This window comes from Pinus tabuliformis, chromosome 1_1 (assembly GCF_031772625.1).
Source record: "Pinus tabuliformis cultivar Carrire ecotype Pingquan chromosome 1_1, CPIR1, whole genome shotgun sequence".
Classification (NCBI taxonomy): domain Eukaryota; kingdom Viridiplantae; phylum Streptophyta; class Pinopsida; order Pinales; family Pinaceae; genus Pinus; species Pinus tabuliformis.
In genome coordinates, this window is record NC_142297.1 from 737,367,197 (window position 1) to 737,388,552 (window position 21,356).

Below are 21,356 nucleotides of genomic sequence, written 5' to 3' on the forward strand. Positions count from 1 at the left end.
TGCGGTTGGAGGGTTTCAACTGCACGCACATCACTCTTTGCGTGCAGTTGGAAGCTAGGGTTTGAGTTTTATAGGTGACTGCAAATTTTGTCAGTTGACTACAGAGTTCAACAATTTACCACAGATAGTAACAGTTAACCGCATGCTTGTAAATCATAGTTTTGATTATTAGCATTGTTGGTTTCATCTTATGGATGTAGTTTAGTTGATTTTTCCATATAGGATTATGATTGAAGATATGGATCATTGTACTTTCTTTTGCTGAATCATTTAATGACAATCTAATAAGAAGAAAAATTTGAAAGGGTTTTCCCCATATTGGGTTTTACCCTAGTCTTTGACCAATCCTGGTGGCTCTATGTGTGAATGATTTTCTTCTACTATTCCTTTATGTTTCACTGCATTGATGATGTTATTGTTCTTTCTATCATAAATTGCATATACTGCTGAATAACATTGCAATATGAATAGTGTTATGACAATGTAGGGTGAATTTAATATATAAATGAAGAAATGCAATTATCTAAAGCAAAGAAAAATATATCCCTAAGAAAAATTAACATCTTTGAAGTTGAAAAAGTGGAACATACCCCTATCCCTTCATCCATTTCTTTTTAGATACCAGCCTCAATAAAAAGTGCCAGTGTTCTATAGTGTATAATCGATGAAGGCACCACCACTTTTGTGATGGCCACCAATGTCTGGAAACAACTCGGTTCCCCAAACCTGTTACCATCCACCACCACCCTTCATGCATGGGATTGTCACCCCTCACAACCTCTTGGTTTATATCACAATCGCCCTATAATTGTTGCTGGTAAAATGGTCATGATTGATATCAAAGTCATTCATGCCCCTTTAGATTATAACCTCTTGCTTGGTCATAATTACACATACGCCATGTCAGTTTTCATATATGTGGTGTTTCATACATAGGTGTTGTGTACATGTTATATGTGTGGTGTTGTTTACATGTGGTGCGCTGTACACATGGTACATATGGTGTTGTGTATATGTTATACATGCAATGTTGTGTACATGTGGTACTGTGTAGGTGGTTCTATGTGCACGTGGTGTTATGTACACATTGTGAAGGTGGTGTTGTGTACATGTGATCTTGTGTACATGTTTTGTAGGTTGTGTTGTGTACATGTGGTGTTGTGTACACATTGTGTACGTGGCATTGTGTACATGTGGTGTTGTGAACATTTTGTATGTATGGTGTTGTGTACATGTGGTGCCATGTACATGTTGTACACATGGTGTCATGTACATGTTGTATACATGGTGTTGCGTACATATTGTACATGTGGTATTGTTTACATGTCGTACATGTTGTGTTGTGTACATGTGGTACTATGTTATGTGCATTGTGTAGTCATTGTATTGTGACATGTCTATTCATTTTTTTGTACTCTGTATACGTATATGTATGAAGTTGTACACTGGGTGTAGGTGTATACATTGTGTTGTGTTGTACATTGGGTGTAGGTGTATGTGTTATGTTGTACACCAAGCGTGCATGCATGTATTGTGTGGTTTTGTATGTTGTGTGTAGGTGTATGTGTTGTGATGTACACTGTGTGTATGTATACATGATTGAAGAGAAGAAAAGGAACTGGATGCTTTCTAGGTTTGGAAACTGATCTGCTATGTGTACGGACAATACAAAGGATAAAGGAAGAAGCAAAAAACCGATTTAAGGATAAGTATCAATATTTTATTTCATGTTTTATTATGCATGTGATCTATGACTCTGATTTATGATGATTTCATGTGATTTATTATTTTTATTTATGATGGTTGTGTTTTGAGCTAACCAGATGTGATATGTTTATACATGATGATTTGATTAAAGAGATAGTTTGGCTTGTTGTGACAAGAATTAAAAAGGATTATAGGTGTACCTTATTGATGAGCTACCAATGAGGTATGATTTGAATTTATTTTAATCATAATGGAAATTATGTGCTTGGTATAGGAAGGCATGGAAATTCCTGCTTTGGGTGGTTGGAATTGGATGCCAGAGAAATAGCAGTAGTATTAAAAGGAATTGGAATAGAAAACAGTATGATGGTAAAGCATTCAGGAGCAGGGCCATTATGGGACACTAGTACCTGATAATGTCCATTGATTTCCATGAACACGTTATGACTAGTATAATTTTTTTGAGGCAAGGACATTCCTTGGTTTTTGTACCTTCTGATGTCAGGAAACCTTTCGAGGGGATGGATCACTCGAGGGACTGTGTAGCAGAGAAGGGGATTCCAACAAAACTTGGAAGGTGTGTGACTGCACAATGGGGGATGAACATATTTCCCGAGGGATTGTGTAGCAGAGAAGGGAAGGTTGGGGAATTAACTTGTTTTATTCATTATCATTGTGAGATGGAATCATAAGTGCATTAGGAGTGTGACCTTGAACAATGAGTCGGTAACTGTTCACTAAGAGAATAAGTAGCAAAAAGATCATAGTGCTGGACATTGGATGCAAGATTTGATTTTGGAAGTAGATTATGGACTTCGTGGGAAGGAGGTGAATCTTGGTACTACTTATGAGGGTGTAGGTGTGAGCCTCTGGATTCCCTTGTTGATTGATGCGGGCACCATATCATTTTATTTACTGGTTAGAGAAAATGTGCACATGTATATGTGTATATTATTGTAAATACTTTATCGAGTTGTGGTTATAAAGATCCATAGACAATATGATTATTTGTTGGTTGAAGAAAATGTGCATAATTATATATGCTTGTGATTGTAAATACCATAATGAGTTGTGTTATAAAGCTCCTGTAAAAAATATTATTGTCATGTTTTCAACAGTTGGTCATTGTAAATATTGGAACAAGCTATGTTATAAAGTTCCATAGGCAGTATGTTTAATTTTTAGTGGTTTTTTGGTCATAGGTGTCATAGAAAATCGAGGATGGTGTTCCCCCAAAGGGAAGGGGTTGGTAATAGCCCTTGTTTATTTTCCATGTAAAAAAATATAAGACCAAGGTCATGAGACATGTATTCCAAGCTTAAGGGTGGGAAAAAACATCCTAATGGGTGTCACTTTCAATTTATTATGGATAAGGAAATTGGAAAAGACATTGGCAAATGCAAAGTGGAATTAATTTGCATTTATTTATGAAAATAAATGAAAATAGGAGAAAAGGGAGATAAAAGGTCACATATTTGAATGAGAGAGAATTTGAAGAAAAAATGAAGGAAAATGAGGAAAATAGAGGTCTCAATGATAAAAAGGATTATGAGGATCAGTTCACAAACTTTGGTCATTTTAGTCTTTGTCTCTCTCATTCATTCTCTTAATCACTCATACTCTTGCACACTTAGAGCATTAATGGAGCATGCTTGGAGCACTCTAGTTTTCACTTGGATTGGAGAAAGAAGGCAAAGGAAAGAAGAAAATCACAAGGGAACAGGTGGATCAACAACTACAGTTGGATTTCATGTAGGTATCGAGTTGTATGTGGGATTTCCTTGCTAATTTTTGCATGGATGGTATATGAATGTGGTTTCTTGGTTATGTGTTGTCATTGGCATGGAGATTTTCCTGGATTGACAGTGCTTTTAGCCTTATCTCTCCATTTCCTAGATAGCCATGGTGTTGTGGTTTTTTTTCTCTCCTGATTGCTTCTCAAGTTCCTTATGGTTGTGGATTGAGTTACTAGTTCTTGGAGTCGTTGGTTGGGACAAACGCTTTAGAAGCCATAGAACAACTTGGGTTGAGTTACTAGTTCTCGATCCTAGGTTGGGAAAAATGCTTTGGAGCCCTTGGTGGGTTGAGTTACTAGTCCTAGTCGGGTTGGAAAAATACTCTGGAGCCTTGGAAGGTTGTGGGTTGAGTTATTAGTTCTTGGATGCATGGTTGGAAAAAAATATCTAGAGCCCTAGATAGCTTGGGTAGAGACCGATCTGGTTGGTGTTAGTGATTTTTGACCATGAGGTGGAATAACTGGTTGAGGGTTGAAGCGGTTTTTCCTACAGAAGCCCTGATTTTGTTTTGTTTGGTTTGTTCAATGAGACCCCACATTCATGCTTGGAATATGACATGGGGGCGATTGGCTGAAATATAGATTTGGTTAAACCCAATCTATGTTCGGGTGGTACGTGGAAGTCCCGGACTTGGTTGGATTTTTCATATGTTAATAAGAGTTATTTAATGAGTACTTGTACTTGTTATTATGTGGCTTTGATGGTTGTTCTATCATGGTTATTATTTTGGTTATAAGCATGATTCCAGAACAGGTTCCAGATATGTCTCTTAATATGATTTGATTAGTTGATGGATGGTTAATGAATGCATGATATAACATATGGTATTGCAACTATTATTAGAGGGCATTAGACCTTCTTGGTGAATCTCATATAAGTTTCAAACCCCTGTGTTCAGATATGCATTCATGACCTGTAGACTACATGTTGACGAAATGTTTGACAAAATTACTATCATGGTTAAGCCTAGTAAGGTCAAGTTTTTGATAAAGTACTATATTAGTGGCTTCATCTGGATGTTATTTAGCATTCTAGAAAGTCTCACCGAGTTATGGGAAGTGGTCTGAAGGCTACCCTTAAATGGTGGCTCAGAATCTAGGACCGCACCCTCTGAACTAGACATTTGGGGTTGTAATCACACCTTGGATGGATTATGCATGTCGTTGGAGGACTATAACCACATGGAGGCCATGCCACAATTGCGGTTATGGGCCTAGGTTATTAAAAAATAAATCTAGCTTAGGGTTTTGGCACTAGGACTGATTGTTTATCTCATGATTGTCCTATAAGCCTTGTAGGATGTTAGTTTGTGGTTGGTAAGTTACAAATGTTAGCCCCACTTTGTTAATTGGATCTAGGAGCTCAGGTCATGTCATATTAGCTCTTCACATCATGTTTACCTGGCAGGCTAGTAAAATTGGGAAAATGTGGGACAGGTTGTTACACTTTTTTTGCTACATTCCTAGTGGAGGATCCTGCATGGGAGAAAGGCATTATTATGAGCTTCCCAATAGGAATGTACTTTACATATTTTCTCATACAAATAAATTTCAAAAGGTCTTGACCTCCTTGGATCCAACACCACCAGATCTTGGCTCCCATAACTATAGCTAGGGTTGAAGTATATCTTAGCCCCAAACCTCCGTTTGGTTTGGGTTTGTAGATCTTTTCCAAGGCTACAAGTGCCCATTTTTTTTTCCCTTTTTTTCTCCACCCCATAGGAAAGTCCATTGGAGACTCTTGGCTAAGTTAAGGATGGATGAGGGAGCCATCAAAGTATAGCATAAATATATGGACAAATCCTATAGAACCGACTTGAGGGGGACTAGTCTTCCTACCAAGTTTAGTGATTGGAAATTCTAATGGGTCAAATTGTTGTTGAATTTGTTGATGAGATCTTCCCATAAAATGAGTTTGAGGGAACTATCCAAAAGTAGTCCTCCCAAATATTTTGGTAGAAATTTTCTCATTTGAAAAGAAAACGTCCTTGCAATATGTTCATGTATAGTTAAACGTGTATGAAAGAAAAATATTCGATATTTAGCTCTATTTATTTCCATATTCGAGAAAAGAGATAATTTCTCCACAATTTGAGAAAATCCTTTAGATTCTTGAATAGTTGGAACACCCATACCCAAGATATCATCAACAAATTGTTAGTGTGATAGAGGGAGTTTGTCACGAAATAAACACAATTTTTTGATTTTTTTTTCTCCTCAATTTCCACTTTGAATGCTCGATTGAAACCCACAAATACTATAAGAAAGAGAAAAGGTGACATAGAATCTCCTTTTTGGACACCATGACACTGAAATTTCATAGCAGGCGATGTGTTTAGCCAACTAGAGAAGATGGTTGAAGAGACAAGTCTCCCGATTCAACAATTCTAGTCAGGGTCAAAGCGAGAGGAGTGAAAAATGCTAAAGAGATAGATCCAATTGAGTTTATCAAACACCTTAGAGAGATCATGTTTTAGAAGAATGATATGTTTCATAGAGTATTTTAAAGAGTGAATTGTTTCATGTGAAATAATTATACCATTTATAATTTGATTCCCCTCCATATAACCAGTTTTTTATGTTAAAATGAGCTGAGCTATGATGGATTTGAGGCAATTGGCTATTATTTTGGTGATCACTTTGTAGATTACATTACACAAAGAAATGGGACAAAATTCGCTAGGGTCATTGAATTTCCCTTATTTTGGAACTAAAGTGAAAAAGGTAGTGTCAAGAGATTTCAAAATGGTTTCTGATCTCCTTGATTCCTCCACTACTTGACAGATATTGTGTTTGATTGCTGATCAACAAGCTTAAAAATGGTCAATACTGAATCCATCTCATACATGGGCCTTGTTTTGGGGCATAGATTTTACTATCTCTTCCATTTATTTGATAGATATCTCTCTTATGAGAGCCTTATTTTGATGTTTGGTAACTAGAGGTGGAATATGCTAAACTACTTTGTTTATAGATTTTGAGCAGTTTGGCTTGGGGCTAGAGAATAACTCATTGTAATATTGAACTGACACATTAGACACGTCCCCATGATCATGAACCTTGACACCTAACTAAGAAATACAATTATGGTATTGATTCTAAAGCATTGAATCATGGAAGAAAGTAGTATTTCACTCTATTTCCTTTAGATATCTAATTATAGATTTTTTTGCCAAAGTATTTTGTCCTATTTCCTTCTTTCTTCAAGAAGAGTGCGACTAAAAAATTCCTCCTTTATGAGGTCCTATAATCTTCCTTGGGGAATTTATTCCTACTATATGCACTCCATTTGGGCTTTTGGGTTTATTTGTCCTGAGTGATGTTCCTGAATTTTTCCTTATTATAGGTTTTGAGATTTAATGTGCTTCAACTTCCTTTGTAAGCAAAACATGGTCGATCCTTCCAATTCAGCTAGTTCATCCCACCAATTCTTGATTATGGATTGGAAGTTGGGATGTTGGAGCTAGAAACACTCTAGGATAAAAATCCTATTTTTGGGGAGAGACTTCATTTCGATATCTAATTTGATTAGCCACTGATTTGAGCCATGGCTAGGGAGGATGGAATCCCCCATGAAAATGTCCCTAGACATTATATTTTTAGATATGAGATACCTATCCATATTTGAATCTATTTTCCAGGAGAAACCTCTTTGGTTGTTCCAAGAATAAGTGTCGTCTAGTGTTGAGGTTGACTAAATGAGAAGAAGTGGTGACATCTTGAAAGAGGCTAGATCTTGCTTCTAGATGTCTAAAACCACCCTTTTTTTCTTATAAATATTTTGTAAAATTGAAATCCCCTCAGGATCCATGATTTTGGGGATATGAGAAGACTAAAATACATGATGGATTTAATAAATTGTGGCTTGTCTATGAGTAGTGAAGGGTCGTAGATGTTTGAAAGAAAACAAGTTTCTAATGATTCTATGAGTTGAAATTGTATAGTGAGAATTCTAAAAAAAGAAAACATGTTAAAGATGGAGAGAGTTAAAGATGATAGAGATACCTTTAGATTTACCTTGGGAATCAAGAGCTACTAATGGGATCCTCGAACCCATTTGTCTATCATCTTGCATACAACTTCATCGAAACTTTTAGTTTCTTGAATCATTCACAAGGTTGGATGTTCCATGAGCCACTTCTTTTTTAGAAGCCTTTGCTTACCCTTGCAATTGAGGCCTCTAATCTTCCAGGATATTATCTTCATGGGGAGGATGAATTAGTGGAGGGATAAACCTCTGATATCAAATTTATTATACCTGATTTGACAAGAATGTCAACTAGTTCTTCTAGAATTTGTTCATTGCTCTTATGAAATTTTTTCTTCTCATCCTTATGTTGTTTTTTACTCTACTTCATTTTTTGGAAATGAACCCCTAAGGGATTGGTGATAGTTAGTCCTAATGAGAATGTATTTTCTTAGTATTTTGACATGATGCTTTGGGAATGACTTTGGGTCTTTATCTTTCCATGCCTTAAAAATGCTTGGGAGGTCAAGAACATCCAAATCCATTGCTCGAGTGACCTCATTATTGTGCGACCAATTATAATATGTCTCTTAGGGTTCCTAAAGAATCGAATCTAGGGATTTAGAGGAGCTAACATGAGGAACCATAAAGAATTATTTGGGTTCCTGGTATTAGACACATCGATCTCGGGGGTGAGGGTTTTGGAGGAGGGGTTTCAGATTCAAGATTTTCAAGTGGTCGAAAGCTATTGTTGGTAACAAGGGGTTTTCCAAAGTGTATCTATGAGAGTGGAGGATTCGGTCTACAATGGTGATTAATTGGTCTAGAGAATACATCCTAATTTGTAGCTTGGCCTTGATCTAGAGTGGTCTTAGGCAACAACATGGGGAAATTTATATTGAGATGTTTGTATTCATGACATCTACGGAAACGAGATAGAATGTGTCCATAGTCCAAGGTTTGCTTCCAAAGTTCATCTTCATAGTAGATGTCAGTTGACTTGGGAAGAGGCTTTGACATATTCATATATACACATATGCGAGCATAAGATATTTATCTTTCTTGTTTAGTGTCTTTCAATATGTTGACAAAAAGAGTCGAAGCATTTTTATGCCTTCTAATATTTCTTCATCCTGGAGTTCTCTGGGAAAGGAATACATGTTGATACAAACTGGGTTGCCATAAAATCCTCTTTACTTGGAACAAATATCTTTGTATTGAACCTAATATATAGTCTTGTAGAGTTGAAGATGTGCGAATCATTTTTGAAAACCCTAGTGTGGTCTTCCACATTGGCAAAGATAATGGTGAAAAAGCCTTCCCCCCCAACTCTAATTTTATCTATGCCTTTGTCTTCCATTAGTGTGGAATCTAGTAGGTGAGGTATTTTTTCCAAGGGCCAAATGTATTGAATGTATCCCCCAATTTGATTATAATGCACTTGAAACTTTGAATCTGTGGTTGCTTTTGGAAGGAAACTTCCTAGAGGTCTTTAGTTGGTTGAATTTTTCCTTAAGGATCCTTGTTGCTAATTTGAGTGTGGATTTTTTGCAACCTCATGATGGAAAGGGTTAGTTTATTGATTGGGATGATGGTACCCTATAGTAAATTTTCTAAAGGAGGGAGTGAAGCTCCCTCCTACATCACTAGGCATGGCAACATGAATTGTAAAGACAATGTGAGTAGTGGGTAAATTGGAAACAAGGTAAGGTAAGGATGAATCAAAACCCTAAATTGCAGAGCTCTTATTATAATTCAATATAACAAATATTAGGGTCCATGTAAATTTTAAAAGTTATTATTCATTAAAAAAATAATAAATAATAATAAAATTTGAAAAAATAAAAGAAAAAGAAAAAGAATAAAATAAAATAATTTTTGTTTTATATTAAATATAGTATTTATACTATTTGGGGATGTGAGCTTAAGGATAATTATGATTCATGTATGTATGGTTTAGATGTAACAAGTTATCGTCATAAAGTTTTTTAAGTTAAACCATTAAAATAATATAGTTGTCTTTTGTTGTGCTAAGGTGTTTGGGTGGGAGTTAGAATAAGTTGCGAAATTGATTTTACTCTATTCCAGAGAGGGGATTTGTAAGTTCCCATACTTGAAAAATCTGGGAAGGTTCTTTCTGTTTCACAGCTCAGGAGGCAAAACAAGAAGAAGATCAAGGAAAATGAACATACAAAGTTTAGTCCTCGGGGTGGATGTGTTTTAGGAGAGTATGGAGTGGTTGGGAAAACAGGTGTTGGTGGGGCAATGTGTTGGTCGCCTGTCTTGCCATATTGGCCAAAAATAATTGTTCTTCCAAATGGATGGTTCGGTTTTCACTTCCTTAAGGTGGAGGACACTGAGAAGATAGCCAAAATGCCATGGGTTGGAGGTTGTGGCTTCTTATCAATTCAGATATGGACTGTTGGTTTTGATCCTGGTAAGGAAGTCCCTCAATGGAAAATATTATAGGAGAAACTCTTGGGGCTCCTTATGAAATCCTTGACTAGAAAAGTTATCATGGAAATTTCTAATAATATCAGGAAGTATTGTTATGAGGACAAAGGTTGCTTGGATTTTATGGACAAAAGGGTCACTTGGGTCCTAGTTGAAGTTGATTTCAAGGTGGTCTTCCATCTGCATTGAATATCTATTGGGGATCTTTATTGCAGAAAGTGATTATTGGGGAATCCCCTTTAGGTGTTTAGGTTATTATGTAACTAGTCAATTGATAGTGAAAATCCCCTTGTGGTTTGGGGGAGGGCGCTCCTAGAATGGTCGGGGTGTTGGTAGTGGGGAGAATGCCCCACTTCTTGCTAGGGGTGGATTTTTCAGATACATCCTAAAATGGACTTTTGGCTTATAATTCCCATGTCTGAGATCAAATGGCCTCCCATAGGGCTAATCCGATCAGCCCTGTTAAGCTAGGTTTGGATTTAAATAAGGAGATCCCCTACATGGAAGTGGGCACTACTAGTACACCTCCTTTGGTATCAAGATAGGATGGGTATAGAGGAGTTTTTATTTCAAATCTGTCTTTTCCTCTGGAGGGTTCACCTGTGTTGGGTAATGGACGAGACAACTACGCATCTATTGAAAAGCTTTGGCAATTGGTGACTGAAAAATTTTAGGATCTTGGGCCTGCTTTCCTTGCCCCTATTTGTTTTGGGACTTATCAAGGTAATTTATTCTCTCCACAGTTAAAGGACGCAGAATTGGGATTGTTGGCATGAAAGGGGTATATTGGACTTGAGCCCTTGACCATTAAGAAATCTTTCTTCTAGGTCCAGGAGGTGTTTATTAGTCCTTAGTTGCAAAAGAAAATGACAACAAGGAAGAAGTGTGGTACTAAGTATAAGAAAGTATCATCTTGTGTGGGGGTTTCTGCTAACCTTAATGCATGTTTCTCGGAGGCTCTGGAGGAGGCCCAATACTCTCCTTTTGATCTAGGTTTCCCTTGCAATGATATTGGCTCTATAGAGGCTTCTATTTCACAGGTCCTTAGACAGATTATACCTATTGAAGTCCCTCCATAATGAAATTGATCTCAATTATTGTGAGGGGCATGGGATTAACCCATAAATGGAGATCTCAGAGTAACATGATCAATCTCAAATGGCCTTTGGTGGTACTGATTCAAGAAATGATGATCGATAAAGAGAAAGCCAGAGACATTCTAATAAAAAATTCCCTAACTAGGCGGTGTGCATTGTGGGTACCTCAGGCCTCTCAGGGGGCTTGGCAGCCATGTGGGACCCCAAAATACTCCTGCAAAGAATTTAAATTCTTTGCTAGAATCATCTTGGTGGGTCATCCGATGGGTTTTACCCATTGACTCCTCATTATTAATATACATGCTTCATATTCCAATTAGAATATTTTCTAGGATTGCCTGGAGGTGAGTGGGATTATGGATTTACACTCTCTTATCATGGCAGATGATTTTAATTTAACTGTGTCAATATAAGAGCTTTGGGTTCAGAAATGAAAAATGGACCAGTTAGCAGGTTTATTTAAGGAACTATTTGATAACAAGATGCTCAAGGACACTGATCCTGACTCTCTTTGTCCAACCAAGCGGAATGGGAGAAATGACTCGGGGGTGTTGGGAACGGGTTCCTCTAAGAGCCATTTTTGGGGCTAAAAGCCTATGTTTTGGGGCATCGAGCCCAAATTTTGTATAAATAATGTAAAGTCTCCACAATTTGTGGTCGCAGAGTGCAAAGATGTAAAGAGTCACTAAGGGTTTTCTGCCCTTCTTTTGTAAAAGTCATGTCAGCTGTAGAGATCCACCCACAGTCCACGGACCATGGGATTGTATAAAAACAAAGTGTTAGAAGAGTCTTTTAGAAGTTCAGTTAAGCTAAGTTAACTAAGTTGAGTCATTGATGAGTCTCTGAAGAGATAAGAGCGAGAGACTTAACGTAGGAAGAGGCCTAGGGTAGAAGTCCGCAGTTGAGTGCGCAGACCCTTGCAGCTTTGTGCACAGGGCAGTTAGAGTCTGTACTAGACGTCTAAATCATAAATAAAGAGAAGTATTCTGAAATTACTGTGTATTTTACTTCTGCTAATTGCATGCAATTATGTTATGTTAAACTCTGGTTTTATGTTATAATGCTAATTTGATGCGCGAATATATATGTTTCCATGTGTTACATGAACTCAAGTAATGATATATGTTTACATGAAGATAATATTAACTACATAGAAAAGTTGGCAAGCACTTAAGATAATTCGAGAACTTATACAATAACATAGTTACAGAGGTGCGTAAGTGCCTGAATCCCTGGTTAGGGTTGCGTGAAGGATGATCGTATACCTTTGTGGAGGCTTTGGAAGACAAGTAAGAAGGTACATCGATAAACCCTAAGGTCTTATCGATCTGCACGGAGGTAGGGTTTAAGATAGAAAACCGAATTTAAAACCATCTTAGGGTGCAGAAACTTGGTTCTTGCATCCCCCCATACTGCTTCGAGTGAGACTTCAGTCTGCGCTCCATGAACTAATGCTGAAAGGGGCAGTAGTGTATGGATTTTCTTGGCTAACTAACGTTGAACCTGGGTCAGGGCCCAAAAAATGGTTCCGTTGCCGGGACCGGGATCTGCATGAGAGATGTGTGATGTCGTATCATTGGAATCCAACTAAGAAAGAGATTGAAGATTAGTTGGATAGAAATATCCACGAATTCACGGCGCAGGAAAACATAAATCCACGACTGACAAAAGAGCGGTGGTTGAACAAATATCTGTATAAAAAAATACACGAAATCTTCTTATGTTCCTTTCCAATTGAATTATAAGAGTGGATTGCGAAGTAGCGAACAACCAAGGAAGGTGGAGGCTTGACGGTCCAATTTTCTGGACCATGGAGTTAGCGTAGAGATTGGAAGCCTCTAGAGATAAGATCGCATGCATTGTTGATCATTGGCTCGATCATATCATAGGAGGGTTTGTAACTGAGTTCACGGTTGATACTTCAGTCAGTTACACCGAAGTAGAGTGATGAATTTTCAAAGGATTGTGAGGTAAGTACTTGAAGTCTTTAAATACTTGGATTAAGATGCTATTGTGCAAAAAGAGGGTTATGCGGTTATCTTGATGTTTGGGGCTACGAAAAGTGGAAGGACTTATAGGAATGAAGGGAGAAAGGGCCCTGAATATAGCCCACTAATTGAACCTCCTCTGAGTGACGATGAGGGAGTAGCACAGGCTTCTCTACGTAGCACTGTTCAGTTGATAAGGAAGGGGTTCCTGTGAATACCACATCCATCCACACCACCTCCATCTTCACCTCCATTACTTATGACCTCGCCCACACCACCACCACCTCCACCACAGTTTGATATGGAAAATTCAGTAAAGCTGGCTCTGTTCAAAGGCTTGGGAAATGAGGATCCAAACCAATTTATGAGAAGCTCAGGGTATCACAGATGGTCATAAGAAGAAGGCAACGTTGGTTAGTGCTTTGCAGGAACATGTGTTAACTTGGTACATTAAGTATTGTAATGATAACCCAACAACTGCGTTGGAAGAAATCCAGACCGCACTAAATAAAGAATTCAGTAGACCTAAGTCTGAAGCACAGTCAATTGTGGGGTTCAAATAAATCACGATGAAACCAGGCGAGACACCCCAGGAATTGGATCAACGATTTAAGTGTAAGATCCATGAAGCTAATATGAATTTTATAGATGGACAACACCGCGAATGGTTCGTGGCTTCACTCCTACCTCACCTAAGGGTTGCGCTATCACAACAGAAGATTGGAACCTAGGAAGAAGCCTTAAGATTGCAATGAGACTGCATGAGACACCGATGCAAGATCTGAATCTGGGGGTTCAGCAGATTCATGCGTAGTTGCAAAACCTTGGGTTAGAACTACAGAGTCTGAATAATGATAAGACAATTTGGTCAGAGGTGCATGAAGAGGTGTGGTGCCTGAAATGCAAAGGTGAGGGGCATGACAAGGACCACTACTTGGTCTTCGTGAATTATGTTGTAGCAGGAGGACCAATGCCTCTGAGGCTAGAAGCTCAAGCCAGGCCAAGCGTGGGGCCTACGCTATGGTGTGCTATCTGTTAGGTAGCAAGGAAACATGTGACTGACAATTGCCATTCACTGCAGAAGTTTGTACAGACCCCGCAACAACTGTTCTGAAACTTCTGTCAATCAGTGGGTCATGATGAACGCAATTTCCATAGTTATGAATTAATGATGGAAAGAACACCCGCCAATAGAGTTCAGAAAGAAATGTGGCCTCCTGATTAGGGCATTGGGATAGCACAATCAGGCTTTCAAGGGCATTGGCGAGGTCAAGGTCAAGGAGGACCTGACAGAGGTTTGGGACAGGTGATTTGTTATAATTGTGGAAGGCAATGACACTACACAAGACAATGCACTAACCCAACGCATCTGCCACACCAATATTGTACTTAATTCGATCACGAGACTGAAGATTGTCCTCTATTGCTATCAAGGATATGTGAGAAGGGGGCGCAACCTCCGCAAATGACTTTAAACCTACAGTATGAGAGCTGAGCCTCGTGAAGAGGACCTAAACGTGAATATAGTACTACAGAGTGGAGTTACAATGGTTGAAGATAAGGGGAAATAGCCTGAAGAGAGTACATGGGTCCGCAAAGCTCTATAGAAGGAGATTGAATTTGATTTGGAGTGTGCGCATGAAATGTTTATGGAAGCAAAGAAAAGCTTCACTGAGGCCTCTACCTCAAGAAGACAGATCAAACCCACTGAATAAATGGATCCTTCTATGCCTAATACCATCTTAGAGACTTCCTTAAATTTGTTGTGCGATAGAAAGGCTGTAAAGGGATTACAGGAACTGAAAAATAAGTGCGCTTGGAAAGAAAACGCTCCTGGTGTACCGCACATAATCAGAAAGATTGGTAAGCATAAGGCAAGGACAAGACGTGAGATAAGACTCGCATGCATATAGGAGAATATGGAATGGATCAAGTTATCCTGGATCTAGGGTCGGACGCGAATGTTTTACCTAAGAAGACATGGGAGCGAATGGGGAGACTTGCACTGCAGTGGTCTCTGATTTAGTTAAGGATGGAAAATCAACAGAAGATCATCCCCATGGGATGATGGCAGGGAGTGACCGTGGATATTGAAGGCGCAAGTGCATTCGCTGATTTTGAAGTAATAAAAATTGTGGATGACAACAACCCTTACCTTGCACTCCTTGGGATTGACTGGTCTACTGTAACCTGAAGAAGCGAAAGATGACGTTTGGAAAGAAATCACTTCACTACATAGTACCTTTAGATCCTGCAGAAGGACCGTGCTATACTGAACTAATTCATGATGATGAAAGTGATGATGATTTGGACCATATATATAAGATAACAACACGAGATCAAGATTAGGTGAATCCAACAGCGAATGGATGTATTGCATGGGACCACAAAAGTTCCTACACATCAGATTCAGATGAAGAATTGGAGCACTAGAAGAATCGATTACATGAAGTATCTACACTGCGTTGTAATATGATGACTAATCGCTGCATTGTGTGTCATCGGAGGTAAGGAATTTGACTTCTTATGATGGTTTGACTGATGTGGATATATTTTTGGGTGCGTTTGAAAGGGAAGTTCTAGAGAAGCATCGTTTCCAGGCCTTTGATTGGGCGCTGTGCGCTATGCCCACTACGCTCACAAGGTGGTGGGGTATGCACAAAGATAGTTTTGATGATTGGCATGAATATAGGAGGATGATGAGAATACACTCTAGACAACCGAAAGTACGGATGACAGAGAAGTATGATGGGAGGGATGATCCATGCGATCACTTGAACAAATGGAATAAAACTTATGGAGCAAAGCCTCAGCCTGAATGGGTGCATCTATTCTGTCATACACTGGATGTCATACCGATGAATTGGTACTTGGAGATAGAGCTTCGCCATGGCACTGAAGAATGGGATATTTTGTGCCAGGGGTTCGTAATGACGTTCAACTTTGAATATGGGTTTGACTATATTGACGAACTGCTACAAGAGGTTAAAGCAATGATATTTAGGATATCGCAGGATCCTTTAGATTTGAGTCAACCTGATTGGACCACTCAGTTCAACCATGTGTTGGAATGCTGTAACATGATCGTTGAAGAAGAAGACGAGGATCCCGTAAAGATTAGTATTCTAGAAACTAAAGGTCACCGCGAAGTTGAAGGACCGCAGATAGAAAATTCAGAGATAACCGCGCCGCTCAAAACTAGACAGGTAAACATTAACACAGAAGCAGAACCGAAATTTGCAAAGATTGGAGACTATTGGGATGACACAACAGTAGATAAGGTCGTTGAATTGCTCCGCGACTACTAGGATTTGTTCCCTACAAAGTTTTCAGACCTAAAAGGGATAATAGGGGACCTAAGCATTATGAAGATTATAACAATGTAAACTTTGAAACAAGAACTATAAACTCAAAACGGGAACTTTGGCCAAAAAAACCCCGTAAAAACATCAAAAACAGTGCTAAAAATGAAAAGTGTTGATGCTGGAATAACACCTTCTTTTTTTAAGGGTAAATTTTCAACATATTTTAAAAATGGTGGTGAAAGCCAAATTTTTGTACAAAAATTGTCCAAAAAACACCCTCAAAATGAAAAGGTTGATGTTCAAATAACATTTTTTTTTTCAATGATAATTCTGTGCAAAATACACCTTCAAAATGAAAAGTGTTGACGCTCGGATAACACTTTTTTTTAAAAGGTAAAATTTTGACATTTTGAAATAATGGCTTAAAAGATTTTATCATGATCCCTAAAAACATTAAAATTTCAAAAGAATAATGAAAACATAAAATAAAATTAAAAATTAAAAATTAAAACAATGAAAAAACACAAAAACGTTTAAAAAATAACAAACATAAATTAAAATATATACTAAAAACAAAATATAAAAAAAAAAAAAAAAAAATCAAATATATAAAAAAAAAAAAAAGACAAAAAAAAATCAAACATAAAAGAAAAAAAAGAAAAAGAAAAAGAAAGAAAGAAAGAAGAAAGAAAGTCAATCACAAAAATGTAAAAAAAATAAATTAAAATTAACCTATTAAAGATAAGAATTAAAAAACTAAAAAAAAAACTTAAAAATTATAAACAAGTAAATAGTAAGAAAAACATATTTAAAAAAAAAATGGAAAAAAAATAAAAATAAATAAATTATCTTGTAAACCATAAAAAAATTTCTAGTTGTTTTATTTTTGATTTTTTTGAATGTTGATTATTTAAAAAAACAAATATAAAAAAATATATAAAAATGACCAAAAAAAATGTTAAAAAATAAAAAATATCTCGTAAACTATAAAATAATTTGGAAAAAAACGAAAAACAAAATTTAATATATATATATATATATATATATATATATATATATATATAAAAAAAATAAAAATAAAATAAAAAACAAACTAGTTTAAAAAAAAATAGAAAATTAACAAAAAAATAAAAATAAAAAACTAGTGAAATTAATATTAAAAACATTTAAAAAAAAACAAAAAAAAAAAAAGACTCAAATAAAAAAAAAAACAAAAAAAAAACAAAACAAAACAAAAAACAAATATATATATATATATATATATATATATATATATATATATATATAGCTTAAAAAAAAAAAATTAAATAAAATTATAGTTTAAAAAAAATATGTATTTTTGATATATATATATATATTATGAACTTTTAACTTCTTTCTTTCCTCTTTTTTTTTGTTTTTTTAAGTAATCAACATTTAAAAAAAGAAAAATAAAACAACTTGAAAATTCGTTAAGTAATCATAATTTCAAAAGAAACTGGACATAATAAATTTTAAAGTGTGAAAAATAAGTCCTCTAAGAAAAATGTATGCTACATCAACCTGTTGCATTAACACGTTTCAAAATCAGCATGAAAATCACTAACATTTAAAAACAAATATTTATCTTTGATATATAATAAAATTAAAAGTGTCAAAAATATGCTCCGAAAAAAAGAAGTGTATTTTGCATCACCACTTTTCAAAATCGGGTCACGTTTTTACTATCCCTACGAAACGGGTAATCGTATTGATTATTTAGAGTGCCAAAACTATGCTCTAAAAAAATATATATGTGTTCTGCATCATCCCTTTTCAAAATTGGGTCACTTTTTTTCTATCTCTACAAAATGGGTAACAGTATCAGTTCCCGTTTCAAAGTTTACGTTGTTTTATGTTAAAACCTGACGCGGAGCTAGTTAAGCAAAGGCCTTACAGTGTCAATTCGAAGTACAAGGAGAAGGTGCACTTAGAGTTGGATAAAATGCTCACGGCAGGGATTATTGAACTAGTAGAAGAATCCGATTGGGTAAGCCCAATGGTAGTACAAGAAAAGAAGCAGAAGGATGAAATAAGGATATGCGTAGTTCTCATAAAGTTGAATGACGCTTGCATGCATGATCCTTTCCTAGCTCCGTTCATTGATGAGGTATTGGATAACGTAGGCGGCCAAAAGGTGTACTCTTTCACTGATGGGTTCTGTCAGTACCATCAGATCAAAATCAAGCTTGAAGATAGAAGGAAGACGACCTTCGCGACTGAATGGGGATGTTTTCAGTATATTGTGATGCCTTTTGGGTTCAAGAATGTGCCCATGATTTTTTCACTTGGAGTCATTCCAGCATTCAAAGAATTTATTCATAAATTTCTGGAGGTATTCTTTGACGATTGGACAGTGTTTGGATTGGTAAACGCCATGTGGAAAGTCTGCTCTTGATGCTAGATATATGTAGGAGATACTAGATTCCGCTCAATTTGAAGAAATGTTTGTTTTGTGTCCCTTTTGGGATCTTTCTGTGTCACGCGATATACAGACAGGGATTGATGGTAGACTCCCTGAAGATCTTGGTGATAATTAACTTGGAGGCGCCAAGGAGTGTGAAATAGTTGTGCACAACGCTGGGGCATATCGGATACTATAGAAAGTTCATCAAGAGCTATGCTCAGATCACCACACCTATGGAGAAATTGTTGAAGAAGGATGTCACATTCTTTTGGAATGAGGAATGTTAGAAAAGATTGGATGTGTTAAAAGAGAAAATGGTCACTGTGCCGACCCTCGTCTTCCCGGATTGGAAGAATGAATTTCATGTACATGTAGATGCATCATGTATTGTGTTGGGAGTAGTACTAACACAGGCCGTGAGGGATACTTGGACCATCCTATAGCATTTGCAAGCAGGAAGTTATCCAACGTTGAGAAAAATTACTCCACTACTGAGTGCGAAGGACTAGCCATGATGTACGTGCTCTAGAAGTTGAGGAACTATTTGTTGGACAGACATTTTAAGATGTATACAGACCATTCTGCGTTGAAATACCTAGTCAATAAGCTTGTGTTGGAGGGGGGGGGGGAAGATTTGTAGATGGTTGTTTTTGTTCTAGGAGTACGATTTTGAAGTCATTGTGAAACCTGGATGGTTGAATGCACGATGAGATCATCTGTCGCACATCAAAACTAGAGAAGAGCCTGCTAATTTAGAGGAAGGATTGCCTGGTGTGTAGCTCTTTGCAGTGTGCATTGTGGATAGTCACTTTGAAGATATCATACACTTCTGACGATGGAAGTAGCGGCGGAAGGATATACAAGCCAATAGAAGAAGGAATTGGTGGCACGTGTGACAGACTTTTCTATCATTGTAGGGAACTTGTACAAAAGGGGATCAGATGAAATATTGCGACGTTATGTGCCAGAGTTTGAAAGAAGCAGTATCCTCATTGACGCTCATGGGGGAGCCACGGGAGGACATTATGCAGGAAAAGAAACAATGTGGAAAATTTTACGAGTTGGGTTGTGGTGGCCAACCCTACATAATTATTCGAAAGAATACCGTCGAGCATGTGATGTATGTCAAAGGACTAGAAGACCATCCCAGAGAGATGATCCGCATCTGAATCCGCATGTGACATTACAACCATTCGAGAAATGGGCAATAGAATTTGTGGGAGCGATTCAGCCTTAAGGAAACAAGACAGGTGCACAGTACATCATCACCGCGACTATGTATTTGACCAGATGGGCGAAGGCATAACTTGTGAACGAATGCACAAGTGTGACAGCAGAAAAGTTTATTTTTTAGTATGTGCTGATGTGATTCGGGTGTCCAGATATTTTGATGAGAAATTGTGGTATGCACTTTCTTAACGAAACAATCAACACATTGACAAAGGAATTTCAGGTGTACCATCAAAAGAGTACGCCTTATCATCCGCAGGCTAATGTGACGGTGGAAGCATTCAATAAAATATTGGAGGGCACACTGACAAAATTTTGCAATGCTCAGAGAAATGACTAGGATGTGCACGTACCCGCGGTGCTATGGGTTTACAAAATGACTTACAAGAAGCTGACTGGACAAACACCTTTCAACCTCGTGTATGGCGTAGAAACTATGATGCTGATGGAATACATTATACCTAGTTTACGTATAGAGACATTCACATGAATGGTGGATCGTGGAGCCCTAGGAGAGAGGCTCGTTCAACTAACAAAGCTTGAGGAGGACTGATTTCTAGGTGGATTTCATCAACAATTTAAAAAGGAGCGCGAAAAGGCATGGCACGATCGGCACATCAAACTACGCACCTTCAAGGTAAATGATATTTTTTTGTTATATGACAGCAAGTATGATAAATTTCCAGGGAAATTTATGATGCACTTGTTGGGGCCATATCTCATCAAGGAGATTACCAATGGTGGAGTAGTTCAGTTGGTAAAATTGAATGAAGAAATCTTCCCAAGAAAGGTGAATGGCAGCCGATTGAAGCCATACACCAGTGATCTGGTTAGGTGACTATATGAGGGAAGCACAGTCTTAGGGCTCTAGGCAGCTGAAAGGAAGCACAAGACTATAAACTAAACTGCTCGAGTTGGAGAGTTGCACGATTGGCAAACTGCATAGAATGAAGAAAAGTCATAGAGCCCGCAGAAGTGCGCAGGGAGTTGCGTTACCAAGGGAGAAACTGCACAGGGCAATTGGAAAGTGACCATTATGGTCATTATGGTGAAAAAATGGCCAAATGGAGCGAGGGGCGGCGTTTAAGTAGGAATTTATGGGCAAGATATTTGAAATTCTGTTGCCAATCTAGCATTAATGAACCGATTTTGGGGGGAACGGTCAGATTTGAATTCGAAAATGCCTATAAATTACAAATGGCTTCCCAATGAAAAACACTTGGCATTTTGAGAATTGAGGTGTTGAGCTCTCAAGCACGCATGAACTGTGAATACTTTGAAGCTTTGATAACGAGTTCAGCATTTGAGAAGTTGCCAAAGGAGACACATGAGTTATTGAATAGCATCATCTCGGTGTCAGCAGAGACTGTAAATGTTGGGGAAGCAAT